General features: G+C 37.1%; 1 pseudogene; it reads left to right on the forward strand.

The window, feature by feature from the left end:
- The first annotated feature begins 2,290 nt into the window (after positions 1 to 2,290).
- LOC127681918 (uncharacterized) lies at positions 2,291 to 2,417 on the forward strand (annotated as a pseudogene).
- Positions 2,418 to 14,718: the final 12,301 nt, after the last annotated feature.

Below are 14,718 nucleotides of genomic sequence, written 5' to 3' on the forward strand. Positions count from 1 at the left end.
TCTTTCTTCAGCATTTTAATCTTGTCTTTTTGGTTATGAGTCTAGCCATGAAAGACCAGGAATCGATCTCTGTAGCCTAACAGTCCATATTTATAGCCACAACAAAATACAACAAATTATCTCAAATTCTTCCATCATACATTCATTTTCTCTTTTATTGATGTTAATGCACTTGGAGTCATTTAATGTTTCTGTATAGTGTACAGTATATCAGCTCCCACTTTAGTAGCATTTTTCATGACAACAATAAATGTTACTTTCCCATCATAATGTTATCCTTGATGGTAATTCAATTTTTCCTTTCTATTATGGAAAAAACAAACATAAACATTGCTATAGGATTTACATTTCTGGATAGATTGAAAGGGCATACATGGTTGTTTGCTTTCCATTATATACTACTAAAGTCCATTGTGTGTTTGTGTGTGTGTGTGTGTGTGTGTGTATGTATGTGTGTATTTCTGAATATATATAAATAAATTTACCAAATAAATGAGTAAATTTACTAAAATTCTGAAAGCTACCTCTAAGGAAGCAGTACGCCCAGAAACACAAGGAATAATAATACATAGATGGTCAACTAAGTTTTTCGCACTGATTTACTTTCTTTACTTCTTATTACTTTTCATCTTTTAAATCATGTGTGTATAAATTGGAGATGAAAATAGAACTGCAAGGAAAACATCCACAACCAAAGATAGTCTCCAGGTATGAGATGAAAAAAGAAAAGGCTGTCCAGTAATATTAAATGCTGATAAGCAAAACTTGCTCTATACTAGCAGAGTATATAAAATAGTATTTGTCTGTTTAGTTAACATGAGGTGAACTTATTAGTAAATATAGGTGGTTTTAACATATAGCAATATAGTATATAGCCAAGCATAAATTACTACTTTCCTATTTTCCTTGGCAAATTAATGATTTGCACTGTCATAAAATCATAAAATCATCAGTGCTAAAAAATAATGTTTTCAACATACCTTCAGTTAAGTTTTTCTTTTTTTCCATGATCCCAGTGCCACATTTTTGAACAACCCAGGCAGTATTGACCTGGAACGCTCCTATCCATGCAAGCCAGAAAAACCAGTAATTTCCAGTCTCCATTCCATTTCCAGAGCTTTCCACATTTGGTTGCTGGCTACCTGCTGTGAACTCTCCTATCTTACCTCCCTCATTCAAAAGGGGAAAAAGCAGTATTTTCCAAAACCCATCCTTTCTTACACCATTCCAATGTCTCACCAATCAACAACACAGGCAGTGTCTTCCTATGAAGACCCTAGTCACACTGGCCAAGGAATCATTTCTTAATGAGAGACCCAGATTTCCTTGGTTCTGTAGACCCCTTCAGTCTGTTGCAAATCTTATTCATCCCATTCTTGGTTGTCAACTCCTGATACCTAGAAACAAGTTTTACCTAGAATTGCAATGGAACTTTTAGCAGGTCTCATTCCCTATAAGGTAATTCACAGCCACCAAATGTTCCTAAGATCTAGAGAAAGAAATAGAACCAAGAAATGAAAAATACACCAAACATAGACAAGACCAGATAACAAAATGTAGAATTACAATTATCCAAAAACCTGATGCCTAGACTCCAAGGTAAAAACAAAATCAGTAATGGTCAGGAGAATATATATCCATTAGAGCTAGTAAACCTAGTACAGTAAACCCTGAGAAGTGCAATTCAGCTGAAATGTAAGGACTTCAAAATAGCTATAATAAATATGATCAACATCCTACAGAAGATATGAATAAAATCCATAAATGAAATCTATGAAAATACAAAGTGGAATTAAACAAAGTAAACTGTCCAAGATACGAAAGTGGAAAGGAAAGTAATAAAGAAATCCCAAAGTACTGTAAAACTGGAAATGAAAAATTCATGAACTCAAATAGAAGTGTGAAGGCAAGCCTCACCAACAGAACACAAAGGCAGGGAAGAAACTCTCAGGCACTGAATACATATAGAAAAAAAAAAAACTACTATGGCCAAATAAAATGTTAAACCTAAGAAAAAATACAGGTACAAAACATCCAGAAGATCTGGGACACCATGAAAAGACTAAATCTAAGAATACCAGAGATAATGAAAAATAAAGGAAGTCCAGAAAAGTCCAGAGAATATTTTAAACAAAATCATAGAAGATAATCTCTCCAACTTAAACAAAGAGGTGCTTCTCAAGGTACAAGAAGCCAAGCAAACATCAAATACACTAGCCCAGAAAATATATTCCCCCAAACATATAACAATCAAAACATAAAAAAAGCTGGAAGGCAAAACAGCCACATACCCCTCTTGGCAATGAACAGAGAGATACTTTGTGATGTTGTTCTTATATCATCCATAAGAGTGATATCAAACCTTTGTTCATCCTAGTTTGGTGTATGGCTTGGTGTTTTATGCCTAGAACACATAAAAATCAAATCAAATCAAAGCAGCACAGGGAAAGAGAGGGAGGATTGACAAAGACCTGTGTTTCATCCTATCACACAATGCTGAAGAGGAAAGAAACTCACAGACCTGCCCTTTTCCCTAGAGCAAAGGCACATAGACCCACAGAGGACCACCTAACACCATACAGACCTGCAGTCCTCCGTGCCACCTGCAAATCTACCCTCTGGAGCACAGTGAGCACCTACTTGCTGTCATGTGACACAGCTTGGAGGGGTCCAACACCTGCATGGCAGCCTGTAGCAGGAGCCACCACATTGTCTAACTATGTGTGAGACAGAAGAGAAAGAGAAGTGAAACCGCTAGATCATTACGAAGAGAAACAGAAGTGGGGATTCTAGGGAAGAGAGGAATGGATGGTTATGAGAGTCAGGCCAGCCACAGAGGACCATGGTAAGGTCCTAGTTTGAGTTGTTAATGAAGGCCATGTCTGGTTCTTTAGCAACTATGTAGCATAGTCCATTGTCCAGTATTCATTTCTAAGGCTCACATCACTAGAGAGTGTAGGGAAATACCTGGTTTGGGTAGCCTTCAGGGATCACTAAGATGTTCAGGGCCTGTGCTATACTGAAGGTACCACTCCCTGGCTTGAGTGCTCTGGAGTGTGTTGTCCCCACCTCTCACCAACAGCAACATTTAAGAGAGCAACCTTTTACCTTGCCTAGGCAGCATAGTGGAGCTGGCTCTAGTGGCAGGGTAATTAGGTGAGTTAACCCTGAGAGCATCAATGTAGGAGAGGTGACTTTGGCAGATAGGAAAGCTGCCCAGAAAGTCATGAGCATAGGAGAGTTTTCCCTGCCCCTCAGCAGATGCAGCACTCTGGAAAGCAGGTCTTGTACCTTGCCTGGACAGCACAGAAAAGCTGACCCCGGTGGTGGGGACACAAGTGAACCTGCCTCAGAGAGTGTGCTAGGAAGAGCTGGATCTGCCACTTCTCTGCTGTGATTTGGCCTTGAAGTGGGGGGCATGCCCTATTGCTCCTTATCTCTGGAGGTAGTTGCAGAAACTGTCCCTGGGGTCATGAGAGCAGGTTACCTGCCCCTAACTGCATCAGCAGTGAGTGGTCCTTGAACTTTTCCCTGGCAACACAGTGGAGCTGACCCTGATGGAAAAGACATAGGTGAGCAGGGTCACTAACAGACTAGAGTATGTGGGAGAATGGACCTTACACCTTTGACTGGGTAACACACTGGAAATGGTTATGAGCTATGGAGGCATGGGTGGAGGTTAACCTGTGCGAAGGGCATGAGAGGAGGTGAGGTGACCTACCTCCTGCAGATGAAAGCTTTGGTGACTGAGCTAGTGCATTGCTGGAGTGGTCTCCCTGGTGGTGCTGATAAGGGAGAGCTGGCACACTTGCCAGCACAGCTACAACTCAGCCCAGATCCAGGATTCCAAGTCATCCCACCCCATTATCCATTTCAGCTGCAAATGGTTTCAAACCATTAAAGGGCTAATCCTGGTGATCCAAACATGCATAAGAAAGAGCATCAACAGGAAAATTAGAAGAGTCCCACTGAGGATCCAAAGTTGATGGTGTCAAGGAAGCCAGAGTCCTGGAACCAGACTAAGCGAAGATATGTGGACAAAGGGAATCACTATAAGACACACTGGTATATACTACAGCTTTCACAATGAGATGTTCTCTCTCTCTCTCTCTCTCTCTCTCTCTCTCTCTCTCTCTCTCTCTCTCTCTCTCTCTCTCCCTCTGTGTGTGTGTGTGTGTGTGTGTGTGTGTGTGTGTGTTGTACTTTAATTTGGGGGTGAGGTTGCAAGGGAGAAGCATGGGTACAAGTGGACAGGATGGCAAGGAGGACTGGAGGCATAATATGAAACTCATAATAAAAGTTTCTAAAAATCCAACAAACAAATGCAAATACAAAACAAAACAAAACAGAACCTAGAAATATAAAAAGGCAGAGCTATCAGAATAACACCAGACTTCTCAACTTCTCAATAGAGACACTAAGAGTCAGAAGAACCTGACTAGATATTTTATAACCTCTAACAGGTTAGCATTACCAGCCCAGTCTACAATACGGAACAAAATTCTTGTCACAATACGTGGATAAAGAAAGACATTTCTTGAACAAAAAAACTTTAGACACTACCTACAAATCCATCCCTACAAAAGGCACTAGAATGACAACTTTAATGTGCTTATCCACACCCAAGAAAGAGAAGGAATGAGAAAGCCAAGATAAATAAATAAAATCAGAAGGAAAATGAGCGTGCCACAAAAACAAAATAACAACAATAAGCAATCCTTGCTCACTTGTATCTGTCACATCATTACCCCCATTTCCTCAGTAGAAATGCAAAGGCTAATATTACACTGGATTTGAAAACAACTTCCAGGATTTTGCTGAATGCAAGAAATACTATATCAAGGATAAACATCATGCAGGTTATAAAGGATGTGGAAAGTTATCACAAGTACATAGAGCCAAGAAACAAGCCAGTGTGGTCATTTTAATATATAATAAAACAGACTTCTAACCAAAACTATTATGAAAAGATAAGTAAGACCACTATATATTCATCAATAAAAAAAAAATCTACCAAGTGAGGTATTGCAATTCTTAACAACTGAGCCAAAGAAAAGGGAACCTAAGTTCATAAAAGAAACACTACTACAGCTAAAATCACATATTAATCCTCACACACTGATAGAGGCCAAATACACTTTCCTAGTAATAGACAGATAATCAGACATCATCCAGAACAATGATGGAGCTAAATGACATAATAAACCTAGCAGTTCTAACCCATTGTTACAGAACATTTCATCCAAAGACAAAATCTCAGCATCTCTGGTGATTCAAATAGGGTTGGCTGACAGGAAATGGCATCAGTAGGACGTGTGGTCTTGTTGAAGTAGGTGTGGCCCTGTTGGAGGAATTGATTCACTGTGAGGAAGGGCTTTGAGGTGCTATGTTTAAGCTTCTCCCTAGGCATAAGAGACCATCCTTCTGGCTGCCTGCATAATGGCTACCTATAGAACTCTAGACTTCTCCAGAAACATGTCTGCCTGTAGCTGAGAAAGCTTCCAACCATTATGATTCTGAAACTCTGAGCACAATTAAATATTTTCACTTATAAGCATTATCCTGTCCATGGTGTCTCTTCATAGCGATAGAAACCCTAACTCGAGCAGAATCTCATGCAAAATTTTCAAAAATGACCACATACATAGAAACAAAGCATAAACAGAAAAAATTGAAATAATATATTGCATCTTTATTTATAGACTACTTGATTGGATAATATTGACCCTAATATTGCACTAGGAAACTTGAACAGTTGAACATTTTCAATAAAGTAGAATTATACAAAATTAATATACAAAAGTTAGCAATCTCATTATATACAAATGACAAGCAAATTGAGAACAACAACAAAAAAAGAATACATTTCAAAATAGCCACATAGACACATAAAATATCTTCTGGTATTTCCACTCATACATTTATACATTTGTATAATGAAAACTTCAAGACATTGAAAAAAGTAAGGAAAATATGAGAAGACAGAAAAACCATGTTCACAGCACAGTAAAATTGAAATAGTAAAAATAGCCATCTACAGATTTAATGCAACCCCACTAAAATTCCATAAGGTTGCTTCTAGAAAATTTTCAACTCTAAATGAAAACACAACACATACACACATACACACACACACACACACACACACACAGAGAGAGAGAGAGAGAGAGAGAGAGAGAGAGAGAGAGAGAGAGAGAGAAGGAATCAAAGAATAAAGGACAAAAGAGACAGAAAAAAATACTTAAAATATCACTGCATAACAAATTAAATCTCACCTCAATCTGACTGCAAAGATATGGTAATAAAAACATTTTGATATTATTTTATTTATATTCTTATTTAGATCCTATAGGCTTTTCTATCATATAATATGGTTTCTGCTATTACGTTTTATACAATTTCTTTGTGCAAATCATTTTCCCCATATATCTGTTTTGAGAAAAAGAAGATAATTGAATAGTGAAGTTGGATGGATTGGTAGGTTGGGTGGATCTGAAATATGTTTGGAGAAGGAAAACCATAAAAAACTATTCTATAAAAATATTTTCATTAAAAAATGAAAGTTGGAAACAAAAGTACTGTCATTCTTTGGGGGGGGGTAGAGGAAAGTAATGTCATTCAAAATAGCTTAAATTTTCTTGGAAAATACTATGAGAAATTCATGTACAAAGCTTCAAATGGCATGATAAGCAAAGAGAAGCCTGCCAACAAAGAGGTCAAGTAATATCTCCAGCATATTCTATATGTTCCTTTTGTGGAAATGAACTATGATATATTGCTGCAAGGAACAGGTTGATTATAAGAAATTTAATATTGAATTTGTAAAATTATATATATATATATATATATATATATATATATTTCAGTTGTTCTTACAATAGAGATATATTAAACAGTAAAAAGAAACAGACCTCAGGAAAGATTTAAAACTTTGTTTAATGGTTTCAACTGAAGTAGAATTACACCACCTTTGCCTCTTTTCACTCCCCCAGCATATCTTTACCTTGAACCTCTCCCATACGTGCACTCTGAATTTGACAGTGTCTTTTGTTGTCGTAGTCATCATCGTCATCATCATCATTTTGGTATATGTTCATGTGTGTTTGTTGTGTATGTGTGTGTAATGTATGTGTGCACACACATGGATCCACACATAAATATAAATAAATAAAATATGCTTAGTCTATTTTTGTTGGTGGTATGAATGTAGTCTCAAGGCTGATCACTCTGCATCTGATAATCAAGAAGAGATTAATTCTTGAAAATTCTCCTCCCCCACCAGTCATTAATGGCCTGCAACTCTTTTGGCTAGAACTTTTTACCCTTTTACATTAAAACATCTGTTGACAATGCCGTAGTTTTGATATTATTTTTGCAAACATATTGAGGAGATATTTCATAGAAAATGACCTGATATTCTGGTACTTACCCCCTTTTGACAACCTGCTTCTTCCATGGTGGTCCCTGACATAAGGATGCATTAGTTGTGAATTGGATGTACCATTTAGGGACTGTATATTTTAATCTTTACATTATCTTGAGTTGTAAATCTCTTTAATTTCTGTATTAATTTTTATTTGCTATAAAGAGAAGCTTAGTAACTTTCCTGTGGGTTTAAGGGAAAGTTTCAGAATTAAGTAAAGAATTGTGTTAGACTAGCAAAGTGGTAGTAATAGATGGTTTTCTAACACTCATAAACTCACTAACCCAAGGAAGTTGTCTAGGTATCTAATAAGAAATATTGCTTCCATCTTGCTGTTTCTTAAATCCAATCACCAGCATGCCAATATATGCATAATAGTCCATGAAATGGCATTCACGTCTGTAGGAGAATAATTTTATGATTACTGTCAGCATTAAAATCTGAACTCAACCATATTATTACCTTTTTCCTTATTATGTCCATTGTTAATGAAAATATGATCAAATATATATAAATGTCATTATTACTAATACCTACATTGAAATTTCTGAATGATGTTGATAAGGTAACTCAAACTAACACTAAGTTGACAGGCAAAATTAATCATTATGCATACACTGTATTTGTTAAGATGGAGGAGCAGGAGAAAGCACCCAAGAGCTGGACAGGTTTGCAACCCCATAGAAAGAACAATTGTACCAACTAGTCTCCACAAGGATGTTCCAACCAGCCACCACCCAACCCCAACCCCCAGCCCCAGCCCCAACCTTAACCCTCCAACATCAACTTCCCCCCCGCCACCTGAGCTCTAAACTCCCTGAGGCCTCCAGTTTCTTGAGGGTTAGGTCCATCATCTCTGGTTGAACATGGACCCAGCAGTCCTCTCCTGTATATGTGGTGGAGGCCTCATTTCAGATGGTGTATGCTGCCCTTTTTGTGGTCCAGTGTTTGAGAGATCTCAGGGGTCCAGATTAAGTGAGACTGCTGGTCCTCCTACAGGGTCACCCTCCTCCTCAGCTTACTTCAATCAAGGGGTCAGCAGCTTCTGACAACCTGGTTGGATGCAAATGTCTGCATCTGACTCTTTCAGCTTCTTGTTGAGTCTTCCAAAGGACAGTCATGCTCTGTCCCTTTTTGTGAGTGTTTCATAGCCTTGGTAATAGTGTCAGATCTTGGGACCTCTCCTTTAGCTGGATCCCACTTTTGGCCTGTCTCTGGACCCTCTTTTCCTCAGGCTCCTCTCCATTTCCATCCCTGTAGTTCTTTTAAACTGGAACAATCATGCTTCAGAGTTTTGACTATGGGATGGGAAGCCCCTCCCTCTTTTGATGCCCTGTCTTCCTGCTGGAGGTGGGCTCTACTGTCTGGCATCTCGTCCAATGTACCTCCCTTTGAGTTCTGAGATTCTCTCACCCCACAGGTCTCTAGTGCATTCTCGAGGGTCTTTCCAATCTCCTACCTCCCTAAGTTGCCTGTTTCCATTCTTTCCGCTGGCCCTCAAATGGATGGTACTAGAAAATATCCTGAGTGAGGTAACTCAGACCCAAAAGGACATGCATGGTATGCCCTCATTAATAAGTGGATATTAGCGAAAGAGTAAATAAATAAATAAATAAAGTACAGAATACCCAACATACTGGCCACAGAATTCAAAAAGTTCAACAAGATGAAGGGCCCAAATGAGGATACTGCAGTCCCACTTGGGAGGGAGAAGAAAGCAATCACAAGTGGAGAGGGAGGGAAAGACTTGGGAGAGAAAGTAGACTGGGGGGTGTGGAGGAAATAAGGGGAAGAGGGGAACCTGATCTAGTATTGGGTAAGGGAAAAGAACTAATTTATTACTCTTATATCAACTTTTATTGTTTTAAAATAAAACAATATTGTAGCTGGTATAATTAAATGTAAACAATTATAATCTGGCCATTCAACAAATGACCAATTTTTATTTTTATTTTATCCTTTTTCACCCATATGATATGTTTCTGACTGTAAATTTTGATGACATTTAAATTATACCTGACTACCTAATTATTTATGCACAAAATTCAGTTGAAAACCGGAAAATAATTTTGTATGTAATATAAAAGTAATATATAAGTACTATTATACCATTCAATGTTACATAAGTTCTTTTATTCAATGTTTAATCAGATCATGCTTTTTTATTTTTCTTTTACATAAAGCAAGATTTCACATTTATGCTCTCATATGCATTCACACATACATTTTTAAAAATCCTTTGACTATTTCAATCAACTATAATGGATATGAATGTCAGAGCTCTGAAATCCCTCACAAGCTTTGTCCTGGGCTAACAAGGTGGAGATTACATTTGAGAACATGCATATGATTTGAGAGACTTCTTCTTTCCTTTTGCTTTGAGCAGATGACAGATATATAGAATCACACTTTACAGATGTGACATTAGGAATGACAGCAGAAGAAAAGCTTCTAAATCCATCTTCTTAACAGACTTACCTTTAGTTTAAAGTTCCCTTGCATCAGAATTCAGAAGCTTCGTTATGACTCCTGGATCATGGTAATGTTAATTCATTATCCTAGAATTCTCTTTATTGCATTTTTCAAAGCAATCCACTCAATATTATGTACCTCATAGTATTATATAATTTAACGACTTCTGTCTGTTATAATTGGATATTATAATCTTGCTTACATTGTTGAAAATTAGGGTGCAATATTCATAGTTTCAACTTCATGTGTCACTGATTATGATTAAATTGAAGCTATTTATTTTATTATATATTTCCATATGCTTTTAATTGAAATGAAATTTGCATTTGCATAACTTTTCTAGAACTATGGAAGTGAGACTGCAAAAAAAGAGACTTTCAACAGAGAAGGGCTCCAAGCAGGAAAAAAGAAGGATTTTCACACATTTTTTGATATTTAATGACAATTAAGTTTTTGGCAATTAACTCTTTTTTTTTATTTATCATCCTATTCATTTACATTTCAAATGAAATCCCACTTCCTGGGATTACCCCTCCACAAACCTGCCATCCCAATCCATTCTCATTCCCCTTTGCCTCCATGAGGGTGCTCCCTTATCCACCAACCCTCTCCCACCCCATTGCTCCAACATCCCCCTATCCTGTGGCATCAGACTTCCACAGGACCAAGAGACCCCTCTCCCATTGATGTCAGACAAGGCCATCCTTTGCTACATATGTATTTGGAGTGATATAGCCCTCAATGTATATTCCTCCGTTGGTGGTCTTCTCTCTGGGAGCACTAGGTGGTCTAGCCAGCTGGTCTTCTTCCTATGGGGTTGCATAGGAATTTCCTCAGTTCCTCCAATCTTTTCACCAGCTGCCCCTTGGGGTCCCTGAGTTCAGTCCAGTGGTTAACTCCAAGCATCTACATATGTGTTGGTCAGTTGCTGGCTGGACTTACACACCAGGTTCCTGGATGCAAGCACCTCTTGCAAAATATCAAGTGTAAGGGTTGGTGTCTACACACAGGATGGATTCCCCACAATTAATTCTTAATAAAATTATTTATTGGGTTTGGAGACATTTTTGAGGAGTTAAGAGAACTTGTTATTTTGGCAGACAACCTGGGTTCTATTCTGAGCATCCATATATTGACTCACCGACCATCCATAGCTTCAAGTACTGACAATGCCCATTCTGACAACCATGAACACCAGCAATCACATGGCACACTGAAACAGATGTGAGCAAATCACTCATGTACAGAAAAATTCTAAAATTATAAAAATAAAAATTTGAAAATATTTTAGTATGACATAAAAATAAATAATATGAATCTAAAATTGTTATGTTTATAATGATAAATATTATTTCTTGGTATTTTTGTATTTTAATAGTCTCAAATATAGACTTTTTCTGTGAATCCTGATTGGATGTTTGGATGAAGGTATAAGCTTTCTCAGCTTAAGGGATATATGTAAAATGATGTACATATTTCCACAATAAATCATCTATTGACCAATATGAGATATTTTAGAGCCCTGTAATTTTTTTTCCTATCAAACTTTGAATAAGTGTTTTCTAGAACAGGAGGGAGTTTTGTGAGAACAAAATTTGGGCAATCACAACTACTAAAATCACTGATTTTGAGCAAGCTTTAAATAATATTAAGTAAGACAATTATTATGGTAATATTTTACAGCAGATTACATATTGCATTCATTGATCACAATTCTTTAAAATATATCAACCATGGTATTATCAGCAAGGAATGATTTCTAAAATCTGTTGGAAAGAAAATATCATATGTGATATACAGTTAAAAACTAAGTCAATAAAATAATACCTGTGAAATCATGCAAGGGTGTTAGCAAAGTAAATGAATTTTTACTTCGTAAAATAGATTGGAAAACAAAAAGTTAATTACATTTATTGAATGTTGTTAACTAAATCTGAACAATAAAATTACAATCTACAGATGAGATGTTAGTGCAACAGGGAAAACAATAAATACAACTTTAAATATAAAATCAATAGAAAACTAGAAATTATGGAATAATTCAAGTTTGTGAGAAATATAGCAGCAATATTATGAAAATAAAATTTGAGAATTTTAATATTCCAATGATTCATTTTATGATTCAATTAAAATAAAACCAATAATGGCTCTCATTGTTGTCATCTCTAGGTATATCGAGAGCTGAATGCGTTCAAAGATGATTAGACTAAGGTCACTGATCTCCTTAGAATGATTAAATGTTAAATAGATATTAAAGTATCAAAGTGACCCTTGTCTCCCAAGACACTTCATTATTAATGAAAGTAATTTAGAAAAGATGTAATCTTTTTTTTTAACATTTACTTTATTTTTATTGAATATATTCTTTATTTATATTTCAAACGTTATACCCTTTCCTGTTTTCCCTCCTCCCAGAAAACCCCCAACCCATCTTCTTACCCCTTGCCTCCAAGTTACCCTTCTGCACAACCCAGTCCTACCTAACCCCCTGAATTCCCCCATGGTGGGGCATCTATCTAACTTTCTTAGGACCAGGGACATCCCTTCCTATCAATGACCAACAAGGCGTTCCTCCACCACAACTGTGGTTGGAACCAAGTATACCCCTGGTTGCTGGCTTAGTTCCGGGGAGACCTGGGTGTTCTGGTTGGCCAACATATTCTTTTTCCTATAGGGCTGCAAACCTAGTTCCTCCAGTCCTCTCTTCAACTCCTCCATGGGAGACCCCAGGCTCAGTCCAATGGTTGGCTGCTAGCATCTGCCACTGTGTCTGTAAGGCTCTGGCATGGCTCCTCAGGAGACAGTCATAATAGGCTCCTTTCTGCAAGCTCTTAATCCATAATAGCGTCTGGGTTTGGTGACTGTTTATAGGATGTATTCCCAGGTAGGAAAATCTCTGGGTGGCCTTTTCTTCATTCTCTGCCCCACATTTTGCCTCCCTAATTGCACTTGTGAGTATTTTGTTCCATTTCTCAGAAAAAACAAAGAACCCACACTTTGGTCTTCCTTCTTCTTTAGTGATTTGTGGTCTGTGAGTTGTCCCTTGTTTATTCTGAGCTTTTGGGGCTAATATCCACTTACCAGTGAGTGCATACCGTGCATGTTATTTTCTGATTGGTTACCTTACTCAAGATGACACTTTCTAGTTCCATCCATTTGCCTAGGAATTTCATGAATTTATTGCTTGTAATAGCTGGGTAATACTCCATTGTGTAAATATACCACATTTTCTCTATCCATTCCTCTGTTGAAGAATATGCGTGTTTCCAGTTTCCAGCTAATATAAATAAGGCTACTATGAACATAATGGACAAGATCAGATAAACCATCTAAATAGTCCCATAAGTCCTGAGGAAACAGAAGCAGTAATAGCAATCTCCCAACCAAAAAAAAAAAAAAAAAAAAGGCCTAGAAGCAGATGGGTTTAGTCGGGATTTCTATCAGAACTTTCTGTAAGACCTAATACCAATACTCTTCAAACTGTTCCACAAAATAGAAACAAACAGAACAAACACTACCCAATTCATTTTATGAGGCCACAATAATATTTATACCTAAACAAAACAAAGACCAAACAAAGAAAGAGAACTTCAGACCAATTTCACTTATGAACATTGATGCAAAAGTACTCAATAAAATTCTTACCAACAGAATCTAGGAATATATCACCACGATCAAGTAGGCTTTATCTCAGGGATGCAGGGATGGTTCAATATACAGAAATCCATCAATGTAATCCACTACACAAACAAGCTTAAAGAAAAAAAACCACATGATCATTTCATTAGATGCTGAAAAAGTATTTGACAAAAGCCAGCATCTCATCATGTTAGAGGTCTTGGAGAGACCAGAAATTCAAGGTCCATAGCTAAAGATAGTGAAAGCAATATAGAGCCAACCAGTAGCCAAAGTCAAACTAAATAAAGAAAAACTTGCAGCAATCTCACTAAAATCGGGGACCAGACAAGGCTGGGCACATCACTTCCAGAGGATCTTGTTATCCCACTCCTGGGCATATAGCCAGAGGATTCCCCAGCTTTTAATAAGGATAAGTGCTCTACTACATTCATAGCAGCCCTATTTATAATAGCCAGAAGCTGGAAAGAACCCAGGTATCCCTCAACGGAAGAATGGATACAAAAAATGTGGTATATATATACAATGAAGTACTATTCAGCCATTAGAAACAATGAATTCATGAAATTCTTAGACAAATGGATGGAGCTGGAGAACATCATACTAAGTGAGGTAACCCAATCTCAAAAGATCAATCATGGTATGCACTCACTAATAAGTGGATATTAGCCTAGAAAATTGGAATACCCAAAGCACAATCCCTATCTATTCTCTCCCTATCTATTCAATATAATACTTGAAGTTCTAGCTAGAGACAACAATGAGACCACAAAAGGAGGTCAAAGTACAAATTGGAAAGAAGTAGTCAAAATATCACTATTTTCAGATGATATGATCATATACTTAGGTGACCCCAAAAACTCCACCAGAGAACACCTAAAGCTGATAAATAACTTGAGCAAAGTGGCCGGATACAAAATTAACTCGCATAAATGAGTAGCCTTCCTCTACTCAAAGAATAAACAAGCTGAGAAAGAAATTAGGGAAATGACACGCTTCACAATAGTCACAAATAATATTACATAATTTGGGGTGACTCTAACCAAGCAAGTGAAAGATCTGTATGACAAGAATTTCAAACCTTTGAAGAAAGAAATCGAAGAAGATCTCAGAAGATGGAAAGATCTCCCATGCTTATGGATTAGTAGAATTAATATAGTAAAAATTCCCATCTTGCCAAAAGCAAT

This window comes from Apodemus sylvaticus, chromosome 3, assembly GCF_947179515.1.
Source record: "Apodemus sylvaticus chromosome 3, mApoSyl1.1, whole genome shotgun sequence".
NCBI lineage: Eukaryota > Metazoa > Chordata > Mammalia > Rodentia > Muridae > Apodemus > Apodemus sylvaticus.